Genomic DNA, 27,994 nt, shown 5'->3' with positions numbered 1-27,994 from the left:
GTCATAATGAGGCACAGCAGATGAGAAAGGAGAGTGAAATGGTGAAGAAGAAGAAGTGGTGGACGAGTGTGTTTCTAGCAGTTTGAGCTGCGTGTCTGGTCTGTGGTGCACGACATCCTCAGACAGGAAGGAAGCCACACTTTGACAGTTAATGAAACACCTCACAAAGAAGTTTAATGTCACAGTTTGAGTGGGGCGGGATCCACATTCAAACCCCCCCCCCCCCCCCCCCCCCCCCCCACGTCATCCCGGGGTATATGGTATTACTGTGACGAGTTACAAATCACTTTCGGCCCACAGTGTTTTCTTTTATCAAACATCAGTCTCTCGTTGCGACAATAACAAGAAGGCCGTTGCTGGGCTAATCCCCCGCCGGAGGGCTTTATATTTTCTCACAAAGCAGCTCTAAGGCAGCACACTTGGTACACTAGTGGGTGTTCCATGGGTCCTAGTAGATAATTATGTAGAATCTGAAAGGTCTTCTTCATAAGCTATGTCAAAATACGTCTCCAGAGCCCAAAAGGTGTTTTTATGCACTAAGTGACCCTGTGACCTGATATGCAAATTAGGTCCTGGTCACCATGGTGCCCCTTCTCCCCAGGTGGAGTGTCCATGTGTGAAGTTTGGTGACTGTGGGCCCAGGAACTGCTGAGAAATGAGGAGAAATGTTTATATGAAAATACATGTATTGTGCAACCATGACGAGCAAACTTCAGACCCTACCAATCTTCAAGTCAAGGTCAAGGTCAGGTCACTTGGTGTACTGGAGGTTATCCCTGGAGTGTGTATCATGTGTGTATAAAATTTCAGAGCCCTAGCTCAAAAACCTAGGCCTCCAGAGCCCAAAATGTGTTTTTAAGCACTTCGTGACCCTGTGACCTACTTAATATGCAAATTAGGTCAAGGTCACCATAGTATCCCTTCCCCCTCTGAGATGTATCCACATGTGAAGTTTGGTCACTGTGGGCCCAGGGGTTGCCGAGATATAGGTAGAAACGTTCGAACGGACGGACGTACGGAGACTGTTTCAAGATCCCCCTTCGGGGCCTATCAGCCACGGCGGGGGATAATAAATAATCCTCATGTTATAAGCATAGCCAATGGGCGCAGATTTAAAAAACTAAAATAAAAATGACTGTAATGAAACTGATACCATTGCTATTTTTAGATACCGCTGGATAACTTGCGACTGTATTGTCACCAAGCCCTCATCACGATTTGCTTTTACTTGATATGATAGGAAGGATGAACCCGGGACGAGCTGAGCTGCATCACGTCCCTTCAATTGTTGTCTTTATCGTTACTTCATTATAAGTGCTTAACTGTCAGATTTGGCCATCTTCTAAACGACATTGTGGTTTAAATGACTGGTTTCAAACTTATTACATGGAACGCTAAGTGATGGCCACTGGCCTGGACCAGTACAGCTTATGTATAATAGCTGCTGCAAAAATTCAAGTACATTCAGTAAAAGTATTTTCATGCACTTTTTCCTCAATGATGAAATCCAAACATATTCAATGTAACCTGTGTCAGTGTTTTCTTGTGCCTCTCCAGTGCCCCGTATTTACAAAGTAAGGCTAGAATTTGAAAATTTTTCTGAGAACTTTTGAAGATAAAAGCATCTCAAGCCCTAAAAGAGCAACCTAAGGTGTAAAACCGCTAAAAGGAGTGAAGATGACTTTCTAGAAGCCTCAGAGTTTCTCAAACAGACAAAGACAAAAGAAAGATGTGATGAAATGAGGCCGCTGGCTCCATCGTGCAGGAATAATGTTTGTGCTCAACCTCATCAGGAAGGACCGAACAGCATCAATTGGGCTTTCTAGTTCTTCTCTTGGGTATCCATTCCATTTGTTGTTGTCATCTTTCTGCCAAATCATTCAACCTCATTAAACTTCCATGTATTTTTCACAAACTGATCAAAGATGAAGAGCTGCGTGACCTAATCTATTCAGGTGATCAGCCGCACAAGTGAAGGAGCTCAGTTGTACTCAGCCACTGTAAGACAGAGGAGTTTTTCCCGTCGTAGACTCAGGATGTCCAAGCATGTTAAAGGTTCAGAGCAAACGACGACACACGGGATGTTCCAGGAAAAAAAAATCTCTGTTGGAGTCGGACTGCAGCAACCCAGCAGTGTTCATTAGAACAGGACTGCCTCCTCCCCCTTCCTGCTGAACACAGCAGCTTCCCTCAGGAAGGTCAAGGGTTCACACACACACACACACACACACACACACACACACACACACACACACACACACACACACACACACACGCACACAAGCAAACCTCTGGAGTCTTTTCGTGTAGCTTGCAGCGGTTAACGGGAATAAAGAGCAGTGGTTGTATGAGGAGCACCTTGCAGCCCCTCAGCTCTGTGTGTTGTTTCAGAGGACACACACACACACACACACACACACACACACACACACACACACACACACACACGCACACAGCTCCACCCTGTCCCGGGATGAAAACCATCCAACAGATCTTCAAAGTCTGTTCACATCTTGAAATGTTGTTTTTATACTTGCACATCACAAACTCAATGAGTAAAACTTGTCTTCAGTAAATACATTTCTTTGTACCGGAACAACACCAACTCAGTTATTTCACATAGCAGCATGAACTCACACTAAAAAGCATCTTAATGATGTGAGAGATCTTCGGGTGGCACTGGACTCTGTTGTCTGAGTTTGGCTGTTTTTTTATGCGTCATTTCCACAGATCCTCTGTGATAATCACAACCTGTGAGCTCTGTTTACTGGTTAGAAACGCGTAATCAGGGCAAATCCAACATGTCTGCATGAGACTACCTGGATTTCCTTTGTGACAGGTAATTAACTGCAGAAGCTGAGTCTGTTTCTGTTTCAAAAAGAGACGCCAAGCTACATCCTTTATTTCCAACTGAAGGCATGTTGAGGAACACAGATGACCGGTCCAGCAGACGTGACTCTGAGCCTTGGTGTGGCCAGGGTGTGACCTGGAAAACTGTTTGGCTCTGATCACGCCACCTGGTTTTAGGGATGGTCAAAGGAGTCCCGAGTCTTCTATGTGAAGACGCTGATCGCATGAATCATTTCTCACAATGAGGTGGGAAACGCATACGACCAGCATTCAATACTTCATTTATATTAATCTCAGTAAAACAAAACAACGAACACAGCATTTCATAGAGAAAAACATCCCATTTTCACTCGTCCAGGGGTCGTGACCTTCAACACTTGGAGCCTTTTGGACCCGTTTCCCACTGAACGGAAACTCTGGAGCCACAGAATCCTCTGGATATAAAAATGAAGAATGCAGATATAGATTTTAACCTCAATGTAACGTAAAAATACTGAGGAATGGCAGATCGAAAAGAATAGGCATGAAAAGGCAAATTGCTTTATGGAGGACCGTTCGAACATGGCAATTCACAGTGCTTTACAAAGGAATCAAAGAAATATATTAATAAAAAAAATACATTGAAGCTTTAAAAGAAATGGAAGAAGCACATTAAAGCAAGTAGTGAATCTTTAACTCCAATCTTTAAGTATTTTATAGAGCTTTTCCAGCAGAAAGAACCAGGTTCTTTTTCAGGACCAGTTCTTAAAAGAACCGGTTCTTTTTCCACCGTTAATGGAGTCAAGTGAGAGCCACGTTATTACGTCACTCCAAAATGTGATACGTCACTGATCTCACCGATCAGCTCTGCCAGAAGAACCAGGACACAGACTGTAACAGTGGTTTGGTCCAGTAACAAGCTACTGTGTGTGTGTGTGTGTGTGTGTGTGTGTGTGTGTGTGTCCTCTGAAACAACACACAGAGCTGAGGGGCTGCAAGGTGCTCCTCATACAACCACTGCTCTTTATTCCCGTTAACCGCTGCAAGCTACACGAAAAGACTCCAGAGGTTTGTGTGTGTGTGTGTGTGTGTGTGTGTGTGTGTGTGTGTGCTGTGCGGATGTGGTCTGCTCGTCAGCGCAGTCTTCTTCAGTTCTGCCTTGCCCTATGAGTCCTCTCTGCCTCCAGGTTTCCACACGAACCTGTTTTACTGTGAATGCTCCTGCAATGAGAGACCTTTCTAGAACTACTATCTACATCAAGTAAATTAACGTTTTCATGTAAACAAGTCAGTTGGTTACATGAAATAAGGACAACTCTCAGAAAATGTTAATATTTAGAATAATTTCCACTTCAGCATTGTAAACATTGGAGCTGAAGCGTATATTGAGCATTCAGGTCCATTTGAAGCCTTTAATCACGACGTTTTAGCGTTTAGCTTCCTTGCACTGAATATTTAGGCTCAACATCTTCCAGAAACTTCCGGCTTCATGAAGTGAAGTGAAGATGTGAAGTGAAGATGTGCGGACTCATTGTGGGGATGAGCAGTTTTCTTTTCATCTTTTCAGATCTTCAGCTCACAGCAGCATAGCTAGCTAGCTAGCTAGCTAGCTAGCAGCAACATTGTTGTGCAGGTTAACATTTTAAGCATTGGCTTTGTGTGGTTGCTGCGTTGCTCCAGTTGAGTTGCCGGTTTGATGGGCGAGGTGACGTGATTGGCCGAGAGTGGAAAAGGGGAGTTAGCAGTGTGCGTGCAGTTGGCGCCCTGACTGAAGGCGCACCCTGGAGCTCCAGCAATGGAGCAATTATATATATATATATATACAGCCCAGGATCTGTTCACTCCCACAATCTGATGGCTGATGACAAATCACCCCTGAACCGTTCATTTGATTGGAGTTTGCAAAGCGTTGGCTACATACGCACATATAACTAGATAAATACAAGCGCCCCAGCTGTCCTTAGCATACGGCAGTGGTTCTCAATTATTTTCTGTCACGCCCCCCCCTAGAGCAGTGGTTCCCAACCTTTTTTGACCAGTGTACCCCTTGAGCTGGTTTCCATGTGAAAAGTACCCCCTCTCTCGTGTGTGATTATTCGCCTTAATGTGTACTTATATTTAACCCTTTGTCTTTCTATCTATCCAACTGCTCATTTAAATAAAACAATTATTGTCAGTGTAAAAACATACCTTTTAATGAGACACTTGCGCTTGCTTGTCTTTCATAATTCCTTTTTTCACTGGGCTCCGAGGCGACGGTAGCAGTAGCGGTAGCAGTAGCAGTAGCGGTAGCAGTAGCGGTAGCGGTAGCAGTAGCGGTAGCTGGACGTTTACTCCTGCCTAGCCATGCATCCATGTTTACAGTCGGTATGCAGCTAGAGTTAGCTAGCTTCGCGAATCGTGCGCGCCCGCAGCAAGAACGTGAACCTTTTTTTTTTTTTTTTTTTTTTTTTTTTTTAAAGCGCGCCACTTTATAGTCTTTTCATATTATGTGCATTGTAGTGTTACAATCACTGTGGACGAACTGCTACTCATGGAAAATAAACGTATGGCCTTACTAAAATTCATGATATAATACAATATAATATAGTATAATTTTTTTTTTTGTGTGTGTGGATACTGTAGGCTAATTTATAATCTTTCTGCGTACCCCCTGCAATACCCTCGCGTACCCCTAGGGGCCCGTGTACCCCCGGTTGGGAATCACTGCCCTAGAGGACAGAATTTTTTTCAGCCCCCCCCCCCCCGAATTGTACTACCATTGAGAACCTGATAATATGTATTTATTTATCTGTATAAACCACTGTATGAGTTGCTGCACCAGCATTCTGCATACAATCGCCTGATTATCAAGATAAATTAATAAAATGAGCCGGAGGCCCTTTTTTTAATCCTTCAAGCATGAATAAAGACACTAATACTGAAAGTCGCGCCCGCCTCACACCCCCCCCGACACCCCACCACGCCCTCCCCAGGGGGGCTCGCCCCACCATTTGAGAAGCACTGGCATAGGGAATGAAATAAGACTCTCAGAATCGGTGACTTCTTTAAAATCACTACTTAAGATGAGATTCCAGACTTGTTTTAGTGTCATATTGTCTTCAGTTGGACTCGGTTTGAGTCCTCAGTGGCTCTGTTCCTGTTATTTGATCCTGTTGTTTGGTGATTGTAGCCGGGGGGGTCTGTGTTTGGTTCGTCAGGCTGAGAGACAAAGTGCTTTATAATGAAGATTGTAGTGTCTCCACTTTATTTCAGGGTTGAAGAGGCTGGTTGGCGTGTCCTGATGTACTTTTGATTATTTTTACTGGCATCAAACCTGCTGGTGTGTTTTCTCTCTCGGAGCACAGCAGCTGGTGGGGAGGGGGAATTCCTCCTCACTCCCAGGGGGGGTGGTAACCAGAGAAATGTCTGTAGGACAACGTTACCCATCTGAAGGCAAACGTGCTGCTCATTTTTTATGTTCGCAGTGTGTGTGTGTGTGTGTGTATATAATGTATTTGCCACTAAACTGAGGGAAACTTGTATTTGCCACCATATAGCCTGCTCTTATGCACACTGTCACTTTTACCATGGAGAGACACATCTGAAAACGGACAAGAATGTTTGAATATATAAATCTAATGACGTTTTTCTAGCCTCAAAAGAATTTAATAAAAAGCATGACCTTTAAAAGAAGAGCACTGAGGAAGCACTGCCAAAAAATGTGTGTGCTCTTCTTTTTTTTTTGTCAAATATTTTTATTGGTTTTTACATTGGGAGGTACAGACACATGTAAAAACATACCAGATGTACAACAATGGTCATCTCTCAATGTCATTAAACTCGCTACAGTAAAACGTAATATAAAACCAAGGTGCATTGGAGAGCAATTCTCCCTTCCCGAACAAAATAAATCATTCACTCGCAGCATTCACACCACAATACGAGACAAGACAAGACAAGGACTCAAGGGTTGAAGATAATCACAATGAAAAATTATGTAAATAATTAAATATTAATTAAAAATAAATAAATAAATAATAAAAAACAACCAAACAGAACAAACAAACGAACACACAAAAAACCAAACAATAACAACATGATAAAATAATAAACTAAAATAAATAAAGAATTTAACAACTCAGCTTATTGTGTTTCAGCTTCAATGTGCAAGGTGTCTATATGCAGTAGAACGGGTTGCCAGGTTTTATAAAAGGCCTGTAGGGAACCGTTCAGGGAGAATCTGATTTTCTCAAGTCTCGCGCATCGCAAAATCTCTTGAATCCATCTATTATGTGTAGGTGGGGATGAGTGCGTCCATTTCAGGAGGATAAGCCTCCTTGCAAGCAAGGTAGTGAACGGTTGTTGTGAGGTTTTCGACCAACCGAGTGATGGGGGTGATCCAAAAAGAGCGACGAGGGGGTCAAGATTCACTGCACGACCAAGGCCCGTCGTCAACGTATCGAAAATGGTACGCCAAAATTCAAAAAGTTTGGGGCACGACCAAAACGTGTGCATGTGATCCGCTGGTCCGAGATTACATCTGTTACAAGAGTCGTGTGTGCACTTCTAGAGTGAAATGACGTGATCACAGTTGTCTTGATGAATGAGCGTTGTATAATCTCGTGAAGTTGCGCATGAAATTAGCCTGCGACAATAGCGTTGGTTTGGATGGTGCGTGCTCCTCGTCTATGTGAGCTGCTCTGCACTGCTTGTGACTGATCAGATGCTCCACCGTGTTTATGTGCACGCGCATTGATCAAGGTGGGAAAACCCTGGGTCGAGCTACTGAGTTGATAACCTGCTGCATGTCGGGACCGTGGCTGTCTGGGGAAGTCAACCCAGGGAATAGAGAGGTATCCTGGGTATGTTGGGCTCGGCTCAGAAAGCCTTGCATCAGGGTTGCTTACGCTCACATTGCTTGTGTTTCCCTTCATGTATGGAGTTTCAAGCAACATTTGCATACAGTGAAGTCTCTGTTGAACCAAAACAATCCCACACTGAAGATTTGTATGCTTCTTTAAACTTGTGCCTCTCAACTCCTCTGTGTGCCGTGGCTCTAGTTCAACTTATTTTAAGACAACAGAGATTTGACTCCTGAAAAAACTGAATTTAGGAAACGGCAGCCTGGAAGGAGAGAGCGATGCTCCTGGTGGCAGGTGGTGGGGAAGAGGGCTATGCTAGCCAACCTAATGGCTAACAGCCCCGCTCCTCCTTCTCGGCTTCTGTGCCCTGGACAACAACATAAATGTGCTTAGCTTCCGCCTTGGCTGGAACACATGCTTCACTCTGTATCACCTGAACATAATACTTTTCTACTGCGCTGAGTGCAATCAGCTGTTGGGGGGGGGGGGGGGGGTTGACTGGGTGGAGCCAGTGATTGGACATTAAGGCCATGTTGACATGTACCCAGTTTAAAAAAAACATGTATATTTCCCTCTTCACATTTAAAAAAAAACTCTTCATTTACACTGACCGACATGTCCACCTGGTTCAGAGCTGCTAAGAGCAGCCAGACCTGTAGGGGGCAGTGTAGCATGAAGCACGAAGGCCATGATGGCCAATCAGAATCCTGGGAAATAAACAGCACGTCGCGACTCGTGACGTAAATATCCGCCTAGCCCCCTTTAGATGCAAACAGAGACCCAGATTTTCTCCAGATCTCCACACTGTGGCCAGAGTTGTCAGGAAACATTCCTTTATGTGTGAAGGCACTGAAATGCAGAGAAATATCAGTTTTTTCAGAAACCCAGGTACGTCTAAACCTGGCCAAGGCTTCAGTACAGCTGAGTGACTCGGCCTGTGTACAAGTCACACACATCAATGCCAAACCAAACCAAAACCCCCCAGGTCTATAAGGGTGCATTGAGCCCAGTGGTTCAGTGTTTTCCAGAGAGCCGTTGCATCCCCAGTTTCAATATACCTCTGTGTTTTGTAATACTATTACTCTCTACCATAGAAGGATCACATTTTCTGAAAAGCTTTCAAAAGGATTGGTTGTGTGAGAGTTGAGCTTCAGGCTCTCTGAAGTCTTTTATTTCCTGTGTCGGTGTACCGTGTGAGCACCGCTCTGCCCCAGGCTCAAGAGCCAGGCATCAGTTCGTCGGCCCGAGTCCCATTTCTGCCGTCCCACTAGCAGAACGCAACACTATGCCAGCGTGTGTATATAATCCACTGGTGAATAATGAACACCGTGGCCGGCCTCCTCTTATGTAACTATGCAGATCCATTAACTCCCACTGTTTGGTGTCCAGATGGCCGATTCACTGAGGAAGAACCACGCTGCATAGAAAAGACCTGAACCACACAGACTCTCTGCGGAACAGATTACTGGAGCGTTGGGCACTTTAAATCAGCTCTTTCAGGGGAGACTCCGAGATTACAAAGCATGCTGTTACAATAAACAAATAAAGTGAAACTGGTTCCTCCAAGATTGGCAAAATAATACAAACATAAATAAATAAATTAACATCTAAAATAAGTCTTCCCCGGGGTTTTTTTTTTAAAAATACCTTACCGTCACAGAAACTCCTGAAGATTCCCGAGGTATTGTATCAGTTTATTCTCTTTGCACAACTGATGCCTTTTATGGGAACTATCTTTTAAAGATTTTATCTGGTAGCTTGAACTTTTTGAAATGTTTTCTTTCAAAAGCGCAGGCTTCAAAAGTAGTAAATGAAATGTACGATGCAAAGAACAAAAATCTATGCTTTTTCAAGTACTCTGCTGCCACATTGATCTATGTGCTTCATCAAGCTGGTGCTTGGGAATGCTGAGAAAGTCTCGTCTGAAACAAAGTGACCAGAGAGGAAGTAAAGAAGAACCATGAGAGTTAGCTCATGGCTAATGGTAGCTAGCAACAACCGTCATATGAAGTCTTCACACCAGATGTTGATGAGTGCCTCTTTCACTACCTCTTCCTCTCTACTTCTTTCTCTCTTCTTCTTCCTCTCTACTTCTTCCTCTTTCCTTCCTCCTCTCTACTTCTTCCTCTCTATCTCTTTCTCTCTATTTCTTCCTCTCGACTTCCTCGTCTCTACTTCCTCCTCTCTACTTCTTCCTCTCTACCTTTTCATCTCTACCTCTTCCTCTCTACTTCTTCCTCTCTATCTCTTTCTCTCTATTTCTTCCTCTCGACTTCCTCGTCTCTACTTCCTCCTCTCTACTTCTTCCTCTCTACTTCTTCCTCTCTACTTCTTCCTCTCTACCTTTTCATCTCTACCTCTTCCTCTCTACTTCTTCCTCTCTACTTCTTCCTCTCTACTTCCTCCTCTCTACTTCCTCCTCTCTACTTCTTCCTCTCTACTTCCTCCTCTCTACTTCTTCCTCTCTACTTCTTCCTCTCTACTTCTTCCTCTTTACCTCTTCCTCGCTCCTTCCTCCTCTACTTCATCCTCTCTACTTCCTCCTCTCTACTTCCTCCTCTCTACTTCTTCCTCTCTACTTCTTCCTCTTTACCTCTTCCTCGCTCCTTCCTCCTCTACTTCCTCCTCTCTACTTCCTCCTCTGCACCTCTTCCTCTCTACCTCTTCCTCTCTACCTCTTCCTCGCTACGTCTTCCTCGCTACGTCTTCCTCGCTACGTCTTCCTCGCTACGTCTTCCTCGCTACGTCTTCCTCGCTACGTCTTCCTCGCTACGTCTTCCTCGCTACCTCTTCCTCGCTACCTCTTCCTCGCTACCTCTTCCTCGCTACCTCTTCCTCGCTACCTCTTCCTCGCTACTTCCTCCTCTCTACCTCATCCTCTCTACCTCATGCTCACTACATCTTCCTCTCTGCCTCTTCTTCTCTACTTCCTCCTCTCTACTTCCTCCTCTCTACGTCTTCCCCTCTACTTCCTCCTCTCTACTTCCTCCTCTCTACTTCCTCCTCTCTACTTCTTCCTCTCCACTTCACATTTGTCTGCGAGATATTTTACATGTTTTTTTTTTCTGCGTCTTCTTCTGATTCGCAGGGTTAGCTGTTTGTTCACTACCCAGAATGCACTGCTCACATCACATCCTCTCACCCCACCTGCTAGAAAGATGGCTTGTAAAGGAACCACTTCCTCACTACTCCACGTCGGTGCGCCAGGCTTTTTCCAGGAGAAAACAAACTCACCCAGGTCCATTTTGAGCTGCGGATATGAACCCCCACAAGAATGTGCTCATAAAAAATCTCCTGACTACGACCCCCCCCCCCCCACTCACTCCCCCCACAAAAAAACACGTTATAAACAGTTGATTGGGATTTTATATTCCTAACCTCAGTTTCACATTTCCATCTCCTTGAGATCATAAACATCTTCAAAGATTTATATCACTGATTCATTAGAGTAAGGACAAAACTGGTTTTAGAAATCTTGTTTGTTAATTTACACTATTATTTAGAGTTATACATTCCTGTAACAAAAAGGCTGAGCTATTTAATGTATTGTAAAAGAACAGGTTCAAAATTAAACAATTTAATTTATTTACTAATGAACATGTTTCCTATTCGAACTTGATGTGTGTCCAGTCCGTCAGACACATGGTTGCCAGTAATTCTGACCCCCTTCTGCAGTAGCTGCTGCAGCTGATGATTACACTGCAACGTGTTAAGACACAATATGACTAAAGTCTTGTTCATATGTTATTATACATAATCATCATGGAAACATTTTAAAATACATGTACCTCCAGAATGTTCAGTGTGAAGACAGAAAACCCTGCAGCACTACAGTATGAATGAAAGATTATTAGAACATTTCTGTCTGTCTGTCTCTCTCTCCCTTTTTTCCTCCCTTTCTCCCTTCTTTTTTTCCTTCCTTCCTTTTTTCCTTCCTTCCTTCCTTCCTTTTTTCCTTCCTTCCTTTCTTCCTTTCTTCCTTTCTTCCTTTCTTCCTTTCTTCCTTCCTTCCTTCCTTTTTTCCTTCCTTCCTTTCTTCCTTTCTTCCTTCCTTTTTTCCTTCCTTCCTTTTTTCCTTTCTTCCTTCCTTTTTTCCTTCCTTCCTTTTTCCTTCCTTCCTTTCTTCCTTCCTTTTTTCCTTCCTTCCTTTCTTCCTTTCTTCCTTCCTTTCTTTCTTCCTTCCTTTTTTCCTTCCTTCCTTTTTTCCTTCCTTCCTTTCTTCCTTCCTTCCTTTCTTCCTTTCTTCGTTCCTTTTTTCCTTCCTTCCTTTTTTCCTTTTTTCCTTCCTTTCTTCCTTCCTTTTTTCCTTTTTTCCTTTCTTCCTTTCTTCCTTCCTTCCTTCCTTCCTTCCTTCCTTCCTTCCTTGCCTCCTTCCTTACCTGACAGTGTTCCACAGTGGCTTCAGCTAGCTGAAGTTTGGTGTCCAGTCCCTGTCAGATCTTGATCAATGGCTTCGTTCACGTTCCTCTCAAACTGAGGCTCTGAATGTTTCCATGGCCGCCCTGCACGAGTGCTGAGTGGAGCTTTGACAGATTGTTGGGTTCTTCTCATCAGACGTAACACTCGTCCGCCTGGACGGTCTTCAGGACCTGGACCTGGACCAACTCCTCTGCTTCAGGCCCCGTTTACAGGACAGCGATTAGCTCTCCCCCTCCATCCACTTGTAAACAAACATGGTGGCCCGTAGTGATATTCTAACTACATCGTTGTCAGTGTGTCTGCTGCTTCAGTGTAAACGTACTTCTTTTCTTTAATGGATTAGGTGTTGTCACGTGTCGGGCTGAAACGATTCCTCGAGTTGTTTGAGTAATTCGATCACTAAAATTCCTCGAGGCAAGATTTTCTGACTTCATGCTTCATTAAAGCCACTTCCGCTTTTCATAATTTCATGTTTACGCAAAGCACGACATGCAAAGTGGGGAAGGAGACCGACGGAGACGAGCAAACGGGGAGAGCAAAGAAAACTACGTAAACTGTCAGAGGTGTGGGACTCGGGTTGCAACAACAAATCAATTAAATTTGATGATTGAAAGTGTTGGGAACAAATGTAATTGTCAATTCGTGGTGTCATGCGGTTTATGCGTCACTTGGCCGGCGTTCGCTCTCTCGGAAACATCAAAGTTGCGACGCAGAACTTGAGCTAGCTGGCCGGCCGCCGGAGCGCGCTTCGATGCGGGAAGACGAAACAAAACAACTCGTGCAAAGCCGAGGATGTCAACAACGGTTTCATAAGGTCTGCCACCCGGCTGAGATTCATGTTGTAACCTCGCATATCTGTGGAGCTGTCAAGTGTAAATTTAAAGGTTATTATAGCGATATTTTACCAGTCTGGTCCACTCAGGGTGGAACTGGACTGTATGTGGTCCCTGAAGTACAGTAAATCTTATTTAATCATTATCTTGTATACATCTTATATACATGTGTATATATGTATTTATATTGTATACATCTTATATACATGTGTATATCCATCCATCCATTTTCTGTCGCTTATCCAGGCCGGGTCACTGAGGCAGCAGTCTAAGCAGAGTTGCCCAGACTTCCCTCACCCCAGACATTTCCTCCAGCTCTTCCGGTGGCACCCCAAGGCGTTCCCAGGCCATAGAGAGACATAGTCCCTCCAGCGTGTCCTGGGTCTGCCCCGAGGCCTCCTACCGGAGGGACATGATGGAACATCTCCCGAGGGAGGCGTCCATCCGAAACAGGTGCCCGAGCCTCCTCATCTGGCTCCTCTGGATGTGGAGGAGCTGCGGCTCTACTCCGAGCTCCTCCCTGGTGACTGAGCCCCTCACCCTATCTCTAAGGGTGACTGAGCTCCTCACCCTATCTCTAAGGGTGATTGAGCTCCTCCCCCTATCTCTAAGGGTGACTGAGCTCCTCCCCCTATCTCTAAGGGTGACTGAGCTCCTCACCCTATCTCTAAGGGTGACTGAGCTCCTCCCCCTATCTCTAAGGGTGACTGAGCTCCTCCCCCTATCTCTAAGGGTACGCCCAGCCACCCTACGGAGGAAGCTCATTTCAGCTGCTTGTATCCGGGATCTGGTTCTTTCGGTCATGACCCATAGTTCATGACCATAGGTGAGGGTAGGAACGAAGATCGACCGAGAGCTTTGCTTTTTGGCTCAGCTCCTTCTTCACCACGACGGACCGATACAACGTCCGCATAACTGCAGACGCTGCACCGATCCGCCTGTCGATCTCACGCTCCATCTTTCCCCCACTCGTGAACAAGACCCCAAGATACTTGAACTCCTCCACCTGTGACAAGGTCTCTCCACCGACCTGGAGGGGGCAAGCCACCTTTTTCCGGTTGAGAACCATGGCCTCGGATTTAGAGGTGCTGATCTTCATCCCAGCTGCTTCACACTCGGCTGTGAACCACGTCAGTGCATGCTGAAGGTCCAGGTTTGATGGAGCCAACAGAACCACGTTCACATACACGATGTAGATATATTGTATACATCTTATATACATGTGTATATATGCATTTATATTGTATACATCTTGTAATGATTCAGTTATGTTCTTTTGAATAATCATAACATCTTGGATGTTTGGTTCGTTTAATATGAACTGGTCCTTCCAATTTGAAATGTTTTTTTTTTTTTTTATAGAAAATATAATCGACCGATTAATCAATTATTAAAATAATCCTTAGTTGCAGCCCTCGTCACGTGAAACCTTGTTGTGTGAATGGGGCCTCAGACTGTCAGACTGGGTGACAGAGGTTTCCTCTTCTTCTCCCACGGAGGGAAAGCAGTGCAGCCTTGACACTTCCTTCTGTCCGAGGAAACACTAGACCTTGTTGTGCTCCTTTGAGGTGTCGGTAATCAGCTGATGCGTGGGGAGCTCCAGTAACTTCTGTCTTATGTCACTCTTTACGGGGCTCTCTTCGTCGTTCTTCTGACTGAAGAACTGGTTCATTTTCACAAGTTTAGAAGTATTAGTCTGTATTTAGACCAGTGGTTCTCAATTATTTTTCTGTCATGCCCCCCCTAGAGGACAAAAATGTTTTCAGCCCCCCCCCCCCCCCCCCCGAATTGTACTACCATTGAGAACCTGATAATATGTATTTATTTATCTGTATAAACCACTGTATGAGTTGCTGCACCAGCATTCTGCATACAATCGCCTGATTATCAAAATAAATTAATAAAATGAGCTGGAGGCCCTTTATTTATCGTTCAAGCATGAATAAAGACACTAATACTGAAAGTTGCGCCTGCCTCACGCCCCCCCTGACACCCCACCACGCCCCCCCTGACACCCCAGCTCGCCCCACCATTTGAGAAGCACTGATTTAGACTGTGAAACATATTTGTCTTTTATACAAAAGAGTCTATATTTGTCGGTATCCCTGCTTTACTCTGAGCCATTATACAGAAATGTTCGTTTTGATGTAAATCTAAATGACAGTCTGTCCGAGTCAAACAGAGTGTCGGTGCTTTGTCAATATTTGGAAACACCGACTGGAGTCTCCTTCCTCTCGCAACATTCTGCAGTGCCCTTGCAGAGGTGTTCTCCTTCATAAAGTAATGCATCTCCGACGTGCTGCTGCATCTTGCAAACTTTGCTTTGCTAGTTTTTCACCACAAAAGCAGCATTCAGCTTTTATTTTCTTGATTGCAGCTATGAAGCCACATGGCGCGTCATTTTCTTTTTAGCCTGACAAGCCTGAATGCTTTTTCTCCCTCTGGTTCAAACAATTCAATGCAAACTCTTTCGTTTGGTAAATTTGTGACAAAATGCATTAATTGCAGACGCTATTTTTAACCCATGCAATTTAAAAAAAAAATGATAACCTTAATCCTAATGGTGTGAAACACATGTTAGATTAGAGGACACATACAGTTTCATTTTTAGAGGTCCAGACCGGTAAAATACAGCCATAAAAACCTTCAATTCAAAATGTTGCAGTAAAACAAAGCAGCTCTCTGATTGGTCGGCTGTGATTATGACAGTCTATTAAATGGTTTTAGAATGTAAAGCTCACATAATATGGATGAGAACTACATTTAGAGTAGAGTAGTGTGGGGGGGGGTTGTACTGCCATGGCCGCGGGCCCCTGGCTGGGCTGTCCGGCATTTGTGTGTGTGTGTGTGTGCATGCGCGCACAGGTGGGGGCTCCCTGCCCGGGTCCTCTTGCGGTGCCCTATCAGGGTGGGGGCGTGGCCTTTGTCTCGCCTCAGCCAAGATGAATGTGGCGAGAGTGGTGGGGGGGCGTTCAATCCCCCCCCCCCAGTGCATGGTTGGGTTAGTGGGTCACACAGACACACTCCCAGCATCAGTGAGGGTGGAGTAGGTCGGCAGACTGGGGGGGGGGGGGGGGGTTGAAGTCCAGCTGTTCCTAAAAACATCACATGACTGACGACAATGAAAACCTGCAGAAAGCAATGATTAGTGGAGGACAGTCGAAATTGAGAAAGACGCCTTTGTTTTGGAAAAAGAAAAATGTAGTGACCTTTTAGAAAAGCAAAGTGTGTCAAAGGGCCTGATTGGGGGAGAAAAGAAGGGAAAGGTTGGGCTGAAAAAAATTAAGTGATGATGGAACATCTCATAATATGATGCATCAGTCTAACATCAGCTCTCTGAGGGCGCGTCCACACCAGGAACCTGGTTCACCTGAACCAGATGTTTCTGGCCTGTCGTCCACACCAGGAACCAGGTTCACCTAAACCAGATGTTCCTGGCCTGTCGTCCACACCAGGAACCAGGTTCACCTAAACCAGATGTTCCTGGCCTGTCGTCCACACCAGGAACCAGGTTCACCCCTGTCGTCCACACCAGGAACCAGGTTCACCTAAACCAGATGTTTCTGGCCTGTCGTCCACACCAGGAACCTGGTTCACCTAAACCAGATGTTCCTGGCCTGTCGTCCACACCGGGAACCAGGTTCACCTAAACCAGATGTTTCTGGCCTGTCGTCCACACCAGGAACCTGGTTCACCTAAACCAGATGTTCCTGCCCTGTCGTCCACACCAGGAACCAGGTTCACCTAAACCAGATGTTTCTGGCCTGTCGTCCACACCGGGAACCAGGTTCACCTAAACCAGATGTTTCTGGCCTGTCGTCCACACCAGGAACCTGGTTCACCTGAACCAGATGTTCCTGGCCTGTCGTCCACACCAGGAACCTGGTTCACCTAAACCAGATGTTCCTGGCCTGTCGTCCACACCAGGAACCAGGTTCACCTGAACCAGATGTTCCTGGCCTGTCGTCCACACCAGGAACCAGGTTCACCTGAACCAGATGTTTCTGGCCTGTCGTCCACACCAGGAACCTGGTTCACCTAAACCAGATGTTCCTGGCCTGTCGTCCACACCAGGAACCAGGTTCACCTAAACCAGATGTTCCTGGCCTGTCGTCCACACCAGGAACCAGGTTCACCTAAACCAGATGTTCCTGGCCTGTCGTCCACACCAGGAACCAGGTTCACCTAAACCAGATGTTCCTGGCCTGTCGTCCACACCAGGAACCAGGTTCACCTAAACCAGATGTTCCTGGCCTGTCGTCCACACCAGGAACCTGGTTCACCTAAACCAGATGTTTCCTGGCCTGTCGTCCACACCGGGAACCAGGTTCACCTAAACCAGATGTTTCTGGCCTGTCGTCCACACCGGGAACCAGGTTCACCTAAACCAGATGTTCCTGGCCTGTCGTCCACACCAGGAACCAGGTTCACCTAAACCAGATGTTCCTGGCCTGTCGTCCACACCAGGAACCAGGTTCACCTAAACCAGATGTTTCTGGCCTGTCGTCCACACCAGGAACCTGGTTCACCTAAACCAGATGTTCCTGGCCTGTCGTCCACACCGGGAACCAGGTTCACCTAAACCAGATGTTTCTGGCCTGTCGTCCACACCAGGAACCTGGTTCACCTAAACCAGATGTTCCTGCCCTGTCGTCCACACCAGGAACCAGGTTCACCTAAACCAGATGTTTCTGGCCTGTCGTCCACACCAGGAACCAGGTTCACCTAAACCAGATGTTCCTGGCCTGTCGTCCACACCAGGAACCTGGTTCACCTAAACCAGATGTTTCCTGCCTGTCGTCCACACCAGGAACCAGGTTCACCTAAACCAGATGTTTCTGGCCTGTCGTCCACACCAGGAACCAGGTTCACCTAAACCAGATGTTCCTGGCCTGTCGTCCACACCAGGAACCTGGTTCACCTAAACCAGATGTTTCCTGCCTGTCGTCCACACCAGGAACCTGGTTCACCTAAACCAGATGTTCCTGGCCTGTCGTCCACACCGGGAACCCGGTTCACCTAAACCAGATGTTTCCTGGTCTGTCGTCCACACCGGGAACCAGGTTCACCTAAACCAGATGTTTCTGGCCTGTCGTCCACACCGGGAACCAGGTTCACCTAAACCAGATGTTCCTGGCCTGTCGTCCACACCGGGAACCAGGTTCACCTAAACCAGATGTTCCTGGCCTGTCGTCCACACCAGGAACCAGGTTCACCTAAACCAGATGTTCCTGGCCTGTCGTCCACACCAGGAAACCGGTTCACCTAAACCAGATGTTCCTGGCCTGTCGTCCACACCAGGAACCAGGTTCACCTAAACCAGATGTTTCTGGCCTGTCGTCCACACCAGGAACCAGGTTCACCTAAACCAGATGTTCCTGGCCTGTCGTCCACACCAGGAACCTGGTTCACCTAAACCAGATGTTTCCTGGCCTGTCGTCCACACCGGGAACCAGGTTCACCTAAACCAGATGTTTCTGGCCTGTCGTCCACACCGGGAACCAGGTTCACCTAAACCAGATGTTCCTGGCCTGTCGTCCACACCAGGAACCCGGTTCACCTAAACCAGATGTTTCTGGCCTGTCGTCCACACCGGGAACCAGGTTCACCTAAACCAGATGTTCCTGGCCTGTCGTCCACACCAGGAACCCGGTTCACCTAAACCAGATGTTTCTGGCCTGTCGTCCACACCGGGAACCAGGTTCACCTAAACCAGATGTTCCTGGCCTGTCGTCCACACCGGGAACCCGGTTCACCTAAACCAGATGTGTCTGGCCTGTCGTCCACAACGGGAACCAGGTTCACCTAAACCAGATGTTCCTGGCCTGTCGTCCACACCGGGAACCCGGTTCACCTAAACCAGATGTGTCTGGCCTGTCGTCCACACCGGGAACCCGGTTCGCCTAAACCAGATGTTCCTGGCCTGTCGTCCACACCGGGAACCAGGTTCACCTAAACCAGATGTGTCTGGCCTGTCGTCCACACCGGGAACCCGGTTCGCCTAAACCAGATGTTCCTGGCCTGTCGTCCACACCGGGAACCCGGTTCGCCTAAACCAGATGTTCCTGGCCTGTCGTCCACACCGGGAACCCGGTTCACCTAAACCAGATGTTCCTGGCCTGTCGTCCACACCAGGAACCTGGTTCACCTAAACCAGATGTTTCCTGCCTGTTGTCCACACCAGGAAACCAGTTCACCTAAACCAGATGTTTCTGGCCTGTCGTCCACACCAGGAACCTGGTTCACCTAAACCAGATGTTTCCTGCCTGTTGTCCACACCAGGAAACCAGTTCACCTAAACCAGATGTTCCTGGCCTGTCGTCCACACAGGAACCTGGTTCACCTAAACCAGATGTTTCCTGCCTGTTGTCCACACCAGGAAACCAGTTCACCTAAACCAGATGTTTCTGGCCTGTCGTCCACATGAGGCAGTTTTAGAAGTGTGAAAACAGGTTGTTTTTTTTTAACACGGGTCCCAGAGTGGGGAAATTCTAAAACCCCGGCTCGTGTTGTCTGACCCTCCGGGGTGCGGACGACAAAGACTATCATCTGTGGAAAAAAGATGAGGTAATCACCCCCCTCCCCTCACCGCGGTCTGTGATGTCATCAAATAACCACAACAATCAGGTGGAGCTGCAGAAGCTACTGACGCTAGCAGCAGGAGGAGCAGGGCCATAGACCTATAGAATTTATATTTATATATATATGTATATATATATATGAGAGCAGAAATCTACTTCTAAATGTCTATGTGCTCTGTCTTCTTCTGTGTTTTTGGTGTGTTTGGTGAGTCACAGTGCCTCTAAAGGCCTGGCATGTGTACTACATGGTCTGAAGCATCGTGTTGAGCCGTGGTCATAGCGACGTGTGGACGGAGGTTTTTTGGAGAAGGCTCGGGAGAGGAAAGATCGTTTTATTCGTGGTGTGGATGGACCCTCAGAAAGACTGTGTGGGCTCTATAGGGAAGAGAAAGCTTGTTGGACTTGTTGTTGACTCGGACTGGGCTGAGCACCTCACATCACAGGTTTTTTTGGGGCTGCACTTGGATCACACCTGGAGAAATACCACATATTTACTGGAGAACATGCAAACTATAAACCTTCACAACAGAACCTGCATAAACAGTCTGGACATGCTGGTATGTTGTGTTCAGGGACGCCTTAGGAAAGGTAAATGAAAGTTTATTGTCATGTGTTCTAACGCTTGGTAACCAAGAAAAAGAACAAACTGTCTGATCGACTGGAAGCGTGTGTGATGTTGAAATGTGGCCGTGGTTTGACTCGCTCTCCCTCCAGTCAGTGGCTGTTCCTGCTTTCTCAGAAAGTCTTTCCCAAGACGTGTCTCCTTTGTCTTCCGCCTCCCCTCTCAGTCCGCCCCTCCTCCCTCTGCCTCACCTTCAGGTTGAGGGAGTCTGGTTTCACCACACAGGCTGTGGCTCAGTGTCGGGGGGAACTTCGCCATGTTGAGAACGGAGTTTTCTGGAACACTCCCAACAGATTGCTGCTTTGCAAGTTGACGGTAGATCTGTTGTCAACTTTCCCAATCAAATGTACTTTAGTGCAATTGTCAGTGATAGAATGTGGAACGACAATATCAATTTCAGCTGTTGGGCAGCTTCCTTTTTATATTTTGTGATGAAATTGATTGATTGATTGAAAGATGTGTTTAGACCAAACTAAAGTTTTGTGAACCAGCAGTTAGTTACCGCTCATGTTTTTTCTCAACATGTGTGAGTAGATCAACAACAATGTATTAACAGTGACGTGATGAAGAGGCATCTAAACAGTGATCAGGTTTCTTCCTGAGTTCAACTCCAGGAATCTGGTTCACCTCAACATGCTGTTTTTGGCCTGTCGTCCACATGAGGCAGTTTAAGAAGCTTGAAAACGGATTATTTTGAACACGGGTCCCAGAGTGGGAAAATTCTAAACCCCCCCCCCCGGGGTGTGGACGTAATTGTCATGAAATAACCACGACAATCAGGGACGACAAGCTCCGGTGGAGCAGCAGCCCCCCCGGGGTGTGGACGTAATTGTCATGAAATAACCACGACAATCAGGGACGACAAGCTCCGGTGGAGCAGCAGAAGTTACTGATGCTAGCAGCAGGAGGAGCAGGGCCATAGACCTATAGAACTAGAACAGGGGTCGGCAACCCGCGGCTCTTTGGTTCCTCCACTGCGGCTCCTTGAGCCTCGGTCCCACTGCAGTTCATCCCGGAGGGACGTAAGGAGGCAAGGCCACCCAGAGCTCAGTCCCTCTACAAAGAGTGGTAAAATGTAGGGTCGTGAACGACGCAGCGATGTAACGTCATTACAACAATAATGGATGAAGAATGTAGAATTGCGGCTGCAGGTCATGACAGCGGCTCAACTGGTGTCTGAAGCTGGGAGCTTCCTGTACCTTTCACAGTAAAACTGCGACAATTCCAGGAGGTTCATTCCAGACTTGTTGAGAGTGACGGAACATTCTAGTGAATTACACAACAACTACAGGACATTAAAGACACACCATCACACTCATGGTTCTAACAATCCACATCTCCCACATTTATCTTCCATTTTAATAATGTGGAGCAATAAAGGAGCTGAGAGCTGCAATGCATTATGGGAGTTTCTGTTTGTCGTGTTTTAAATGTAATTATTGGGGGTTATACTAGGTTTGTAGTGTTGGTCATAATTGTGTTGTTGTTGCTTAGTTCATGTAGTTTAGTTTATTAGTTGTAAGTTGTCAACCAGCAGTGAAGAAGGTTTTGTGTGTCGTGTCCTCCTGGCATGGTCTTCCTATGGGACTGTCAAAATAAAAGCGTGTGGCTCTCTGGGTGTTGTGTTCAGTGGGAAACGGGACCAAATGGCTCTTTGAGCATTAAAGGTTGCCGACCCCTGGACTAGACTTGTATAGATGAACACCAGGGTCTGCTGGTGGGTGCAGTGCTTCGTACAAAGAGATAGGCCTTTGAGACCGTGGAGAGAAGATTGTCTGGACTGGTCAAACCCATCCCACCATAAAACTGAAGATCTCTCTCCTGGAGGCTTCTGGAGATCTAATCTGACGATGGTAGAAAACGAGGTGTAGCTGAGTTTCTTACTGAGGAGACAGAAAACACAGTGCGACCCGGGTTGTGTAATACGAGCTGGAATAAGACAGGGCCCATGGTTCTTCTGGCTTTTATCACAAACGTGAGTGTTTTGAAGTCATGCTTCCTCCCACCATGTGTGCAGATCTGCTGCAGTTTAGCAGAACCAGGCAGTGAAAGCAAATGTGTGAGCAGTGATGTAAGTGTGTGAAAGGCCTCCATGCTGTGAGGAGACACACTCTCTCTCTCTCTCTCTCTGTCCTTCTGTCCCTCTGTCTCACTGTCTCTCTATGTCTCTCTCTGTCCCTCTCTCTCTCTCTCTCTCTGTCCTTCTGTCCCTCTGTCTCACTGTCTCTCTATGTCTCTCTCTGTCCCTCTCTCTCTCTCTCTCTGTCCCTGTCCCTGTCTCTCTGTCCCTCTGTCTCACTGTCTCTCTATGTCTCTATCTGTCCCTCTGTCTCTCTCTCTTTCTCTGTCTCTGTCTGTCTCTGTCCTTCTCTCTCTCTCTCTCTCTCTCTGTCCCTCTGTCTCTCTCTCTCTCTCTCTCTCTCTCTCTGTCCCTCTGTCCCTCTGTCTCTCTCTCTCTCTGTCCCTCTCCCTCTGTCTCTCTCTCTTTCTCTATCTCTGTCCTCTCTCTCTCTCTCTCTCTCTCTGTCTCTGTCTGTCTCTGTCCTCTCTCTGTCTGTCTCTGTCTGTCTCTCTCTCTCTGTCTGTCTCTGTGTGTCTCTCCCTCTTACACACACACACACACACACACACACACACACACACACACACACACACACACACACACACACACACACACACACACACACACACACACACACACACACACACACACACACACACACACACACGGTGATCAGCTGTCCAGTCTACACGTCATTGTTAACCTAGATGATTATTTCCAGCTGAAGCCACAGGCTCATGTAATAATGTATCATTTTATGAAGTTTATTTTTGCGTGCCTCTTCGGCAGCTTTCTTCTTTGATCTCACGCTGATGGAGGCTTTGATTGTTTTGGAGGTGAATCTTTTTATATACGAGTGTCTTGGCTGCATTACATCATTGGCAGCACTGAACAAACTTTGAACGTTGCCGTTTGCCTCAAGCGCCATCTGTGATTGTCTGTTCTTTGTCAAAGTCGGGGGGGGGGGGGGTGGTTCTGATTTCAGACTGAATACAGCTGAGCCACGAGCACAGCTCTTCAATCTATTTAAACGGGGCGCCTGAAGGAGAGTACTATGACAGGAGCTGACTTGAACGTCGTGTCGACATTCACAGTGTCCATTTGCTGAAGACCACATCACGTACAGCTAGCCTGCTGACGTCAGAAGCACACACAATCAAGGAAATGATCAGAAACCCAGGATCTGATCCAGGATGTGACCCGATCCTGTCCTAGGTGAGGCGACCCTGCTTTGAAATGTACGTGGTCGCCATGGTAACTAAGCAGGGTCAAGACGGGTCAGTGGAGATCCTAAAGTGGATCTCCATTAATCCCTTCGCCAGGATGACGCCACGCTCTCTTTCCTCTGTCACGTTGGTCCTTCAACTGACAAACTGAAGAAGTGACGCTTCTGCCACTGCATTTAGAGAAACGCCATCACTGGTTAATCCCTCTTTGAAGACGACGACGACACAGTGTCCTTAATGTCGCTGCTTTATTTCAGGAAGTCGCTGTCTCTTCTGATTCAACTGTTCTTTTAGATTCTGGTCATACTAAATGGCATTTTTATCCCCCGCCGTGGCTGATAGGCCCCGAAGGGGGATCTTGAAACAGTCTCCGTACGTCCGTCCGTTCGAACGTTTCTACCTATATCTCGGCAACCCCTGGGCCCACAGTGACCAAACATCACATGTGGATACATCTCAGAGGGGGAAGGGATACTATGGTGACCTTGCCCTAATTTGCATATTAAGTAGGTCACAGGGTCACGAAGTGCTTAAAAACACATTTTGGGCTCTGGAGGCCTAGGTTTTTGAGCTAGGGCTCTGAAATTTTATACACACATGATACACACTCCAGGGATAACCTCCAGTACACCAAGTGACCTGACCTTGACCTTGACCTTGAAGATTGGTAGGGTCTGAAGTTTGCTCGTCATGGTTGCACAATACATGTATTTTCATATAAACATTTCTCAGCAGTTCCTGGGCCCACAGTCACCAAACTTCACACATGGACACTCCACCTGGGGAGAAGGGGCACCATGGTGACCATGACCTAATTTGCATATCAGGTCACAGGGTCACTAAGTGCATAAAAACACCTTTTGGGCTCTGGAGACGTATTTTGACATAGCTTATGAAGAAGACCTTTCAGATTCTACATAATTATCTACTAGGACCCATGGAACACCCTCTAGTGTACCAAGTGTGCTGCCTTAGAGCTGCTTTGTGAGAAAATATAAAGCCCTCCGGCGGGGGATTAGCCCAGCAACGGCCTTCTTGTCTTTATTTGTGAATGTGTTTTAAAGTGTCCAGTGAGATCAAGGGTGGGCTAATAAAACAACATCGAGAGACATTTCAAGCTTTGTGATAAATTGGATTGGTCCATTTTTTGGCCACATGACGTGAACAGCCAATCACATGGCAGGAATAGAGCCAGTTGGCACAGATGCAGCTTGTCGCCCACACGCGACACATGTGCTGCTGCCGCCGCCGTGTACCTCAGCTGTCGGGTGACCACCCGTCCGCGGGTCTCCACACACACATACACACACACACAAACATGCACACACACACACACACACACACACACACACACACACACACACACACACACACACACACACACACACACACACACACACACACACACACACACACACACACACACACACACACACACACACACACACACAAGCTCACTAATGAGTGTGTCATCATTGAATCATGCTCGGCATTTAGTGTGTGAGCCCCAAAGCTCTTTAGCATGTAGCATGGCTCAGAAGTAGACGCTCCACATGATTGGAAACTGGACAGTCAGCTCCTGGAGTTAGAACTGGACCAACATGGTGGCTTGGTCCCAAACGTTATCTTTTAGTACTGCAGCAGTCTAGCGAAAGGTCTTTCTGGAAACATTTGAGGTGAAGAACAAGCTGTGGACTTGCTGGATCTGTCGTTTTGGCCTCACCACAGCTCATTTTGATTTTTTGCAAAAAGGATGCGCTGGAGCTGCCTGACAGAAAATAAATATTGAAACAAAAATGAACCTTGTGACACGTTTAAATCTCATCAGGCGTTTGTTTTATATATATTTTGATATATTTTGATAGCGACTGACCGAGACAGGAGTTGTTCTTCCTCTTCCCCAGGTCAGACACTGAACCTTTACACTTTAGTTTTTACACGCAAGCTCAGTATGAATCACCTCCTCCTCTTGTTTCTCCTGTTCCTCCTCCTCCTGCTGCGTTTACCACGAACCAGCCCAGTGGATTTTTTTCACGCCTGACATAAACAGTAATAGCCATCTCCTTCTCCTCCTCCTCCTCATTCTGCTGTTCCTCCTTCTCCTCCTCATTCTGCTGTTCCTCCTCCTGCTGCTCCTCATTCTGCTGTTCCTCCTTCTCCTCCTCCTCATTCTGCTGTTCCTCCTCCTGCTGCTCCTCATTCTGCTGTTCCTCCTTCTCCTCCTCCTCCTCATTCTGCTGTTCCTCTTCCTGCTGCTCCTCATTCTGCTGTTCCTCCTCCTGCTGCTCCTCATTATGCTGTTCCTCCTCCCGCTGCTCCTCATTCTGCTGTTCCTTCTCCTCCTGCTCCTTCTCCTCCTGCTGCTCCTCATTCTGCTGTTCCTCATTCTGCTGTTCCTCTTCCTGCTGCTCCTCATTATGCTGTTCCTCCGCCTCCTGCTCCTCCTCCTGCTGCTCCTCATCCTGCTGTTTCTCTGCCTCCTGCTGCTCCTCATTCTGCTGTTCCTCCTCCTCCTGCTCCTCCTCCTGCTGTTCCTCCGCCTCCTGCTCCTCCTCCTGCTGCTCCTCATTATGCTGTTCCTCCTCCCGCTGCTCCTCATTCTGCTGTTCCTTCTCCTCCTGCTCCTTCTCCTCCTGCTGCTCCTCATTCTGCTGTTCCTCCTCCTGCTGCTCCTCATTCTGCTGCTCCTCTTCCTGCTTCTCCTCATTCTGCTGTTCCTCTTCCTGCTGTTCCTCCTCCTGCTGTTCCTCCTCCTGCTCCTCCTCATTCTGCTGTTCCTCCTCCTGCTGCTCCTCATTCTGCTGTTCCTCTTCCTGCTGTTCCTCCTCCTGCTGCTCCTCATTCTGCTGTTCCTCCTCCTTCTGCTCCTCCTCCTGCTGTTCCTCATTCTGCTGTTCCTCTTCCTGCTGTTCCTCTTCCTGCTGTTCCTCCTCCTGCTGCTCCTCATTCTGCTGTTCCTCTTCCTGCTGTTCCTCCTCCTGCTGCTCCTCATTCTGCTGTTCCTCCTCCTCCTTCTCCTTCTCCTGCTGCTCCTCATTCTGCTGTTCCTCCTCCTGCTGCTCCTCATTCTGCTGCTCCTCTTCCTGCTTCTCCTCTTCCTGCTGTTCCTCTTCCTGCTGTTCCTCCTCCTGCTGTTCCTCCTCCTGCTCCTCCTCATTCTGCTGTTCCTCCTCCTCCTGCTCCTTCTCCTGCTGCTCCTCATTCTGCTGTTCCTCCTCCTGCTGCTCCTCATTCTGCTGTTCCTCCTCCTGCTGTTCCTCCTCCTGCTGCTCCTCATTCTGCTGTTCCTCCTCCTTCTGCTCCTCCTCCTGCTGTTCCTCATTCTGCTGTTCCTCTTCCTGCTGTTCCTCCTCCTGCTGCTCCTCATTCTGCTGTTCCTCTTCCTGCTGTTCCTCCTCCTGCTGCTCCTCATTCTGCTGTTCCTCCTCCTCCTTCTCCTTCTCCTGCTGTTCCTCCTCCTGCTGCTCCTCATTCTGCTGCTCCTCTTCCTGCTTCTCCTCTTCCTGCTGTTCCTCTTCCTGCTGTTCCTCCTCCTGCTGTTCCTCCTCCTGCTGCTCCTCATTCTGCTGTTCCTCTTCCTGCTGTTCCTCCTCCTGCTGTTCCTCCTCCTGCTGCTCCTCATTCTGCTGTTCCTCCTCCTCCTGCTCCTTCTCCTGCTGCTCCTCATTCTGCTGTTCCTCCTCCTCCTGCTCCTCCTCCTGCTTCTCCTCATTCTGCTGTTCCTCTTCCTGCTGTTCCTCCTCCTGCTGTTCTTCCTCCTCCTGTTCCTCCTGCTGCTCCTCATCCTGCTGTTCCTCCGCCTCCTGCTGCTCCTCATCCTGTTGTTCCTCCTCCCGCTGCTCCTCATCCTGCTGTTCCTCTGCCTCCTGCTGCTCCTCATCCTGCTGTTCCTCCTCCTCCTGCTGCACAGCTCAGTATTTCCCCATGACTGTGTTGTCCCCCCCATAAAGAGTGCAGTTGTCAGGGCAGCGGGGCAGGAGGTGTCCTCAGCACCAGCAGGGTGGATGTTCATGTCTCCCAGGCTCTCCTCAGACGGTCTGACCAGTCAACTCCGTATCGACGGTTCTTGGATCTGATTTGAACCACAGAAATGACTTTAGTAAACTTTAGTGTTGAATTGTGCCCTCCTCACCTCTGTCCCGCCGTCTCTACTTCAATACATTGTTCCATCCACATGTAAAGCTGCTTTGTGAAAGTAATCATTGATGAGCATCAGTCAGTGAGTGAGAGAGGAGGAGACAACGTGGCTGTAAGAAAACCAGTGAATTCACCTTTCACGGTCATCGTGACTTCAGCGCACAAAGGTCCAAAAACACAAACTAAAAGTCTGAAAAAAAATACACCAAAAGTTCACAAAAATGTGAAAAGTGAGCTGAGAGAAGGGAGAAAGGCACGCCAAGAGAAAGAAAGTTACGTAACTAAAGAAGGCCTGGCTCGTGTGGTTATTTAAAGACAGAAGCACAATCCAAAAAACAACATAACGCCATGAAGACACGATGTGGCAAAAAGTGAAACGCTTCTGGATGTCACTGGGACAGAAGTTCACAAAGTTTAATTCAGTTCAACTTTATTGATGAA

General features: G+C 47.2%; 1 protein-coding gene across 1 annotated transcript in view; it reads left to right on the top strand.

Moving 5' to 3' along the window:
• The window catches only part of lrch4 (leucine-rich repeats and calponin homology (CH) domain containing 4), a 55,335-nt gene that overhangs the window by 5,283 nt on the left and 22,058 nt on the right, over positions 1 to 27,994 (top strand).

This window comes from Blennius ocellaris (assembly GCF_963422515.1).
Source record: "Blennius ocellaris genome assembly, chromosome: 23".
Lineage (NCBI taxonomy): Eukaryota > Metazoa > Chordata > Actinopteri > Blenniiformes > Blenniidae > Blennius > Blennius ocellaris.
The sequence above is the reverse complement of the archived record's forward strand: the minus strand, read 5'-3'. Positions and strand labels throughout refer to the sequence as shown.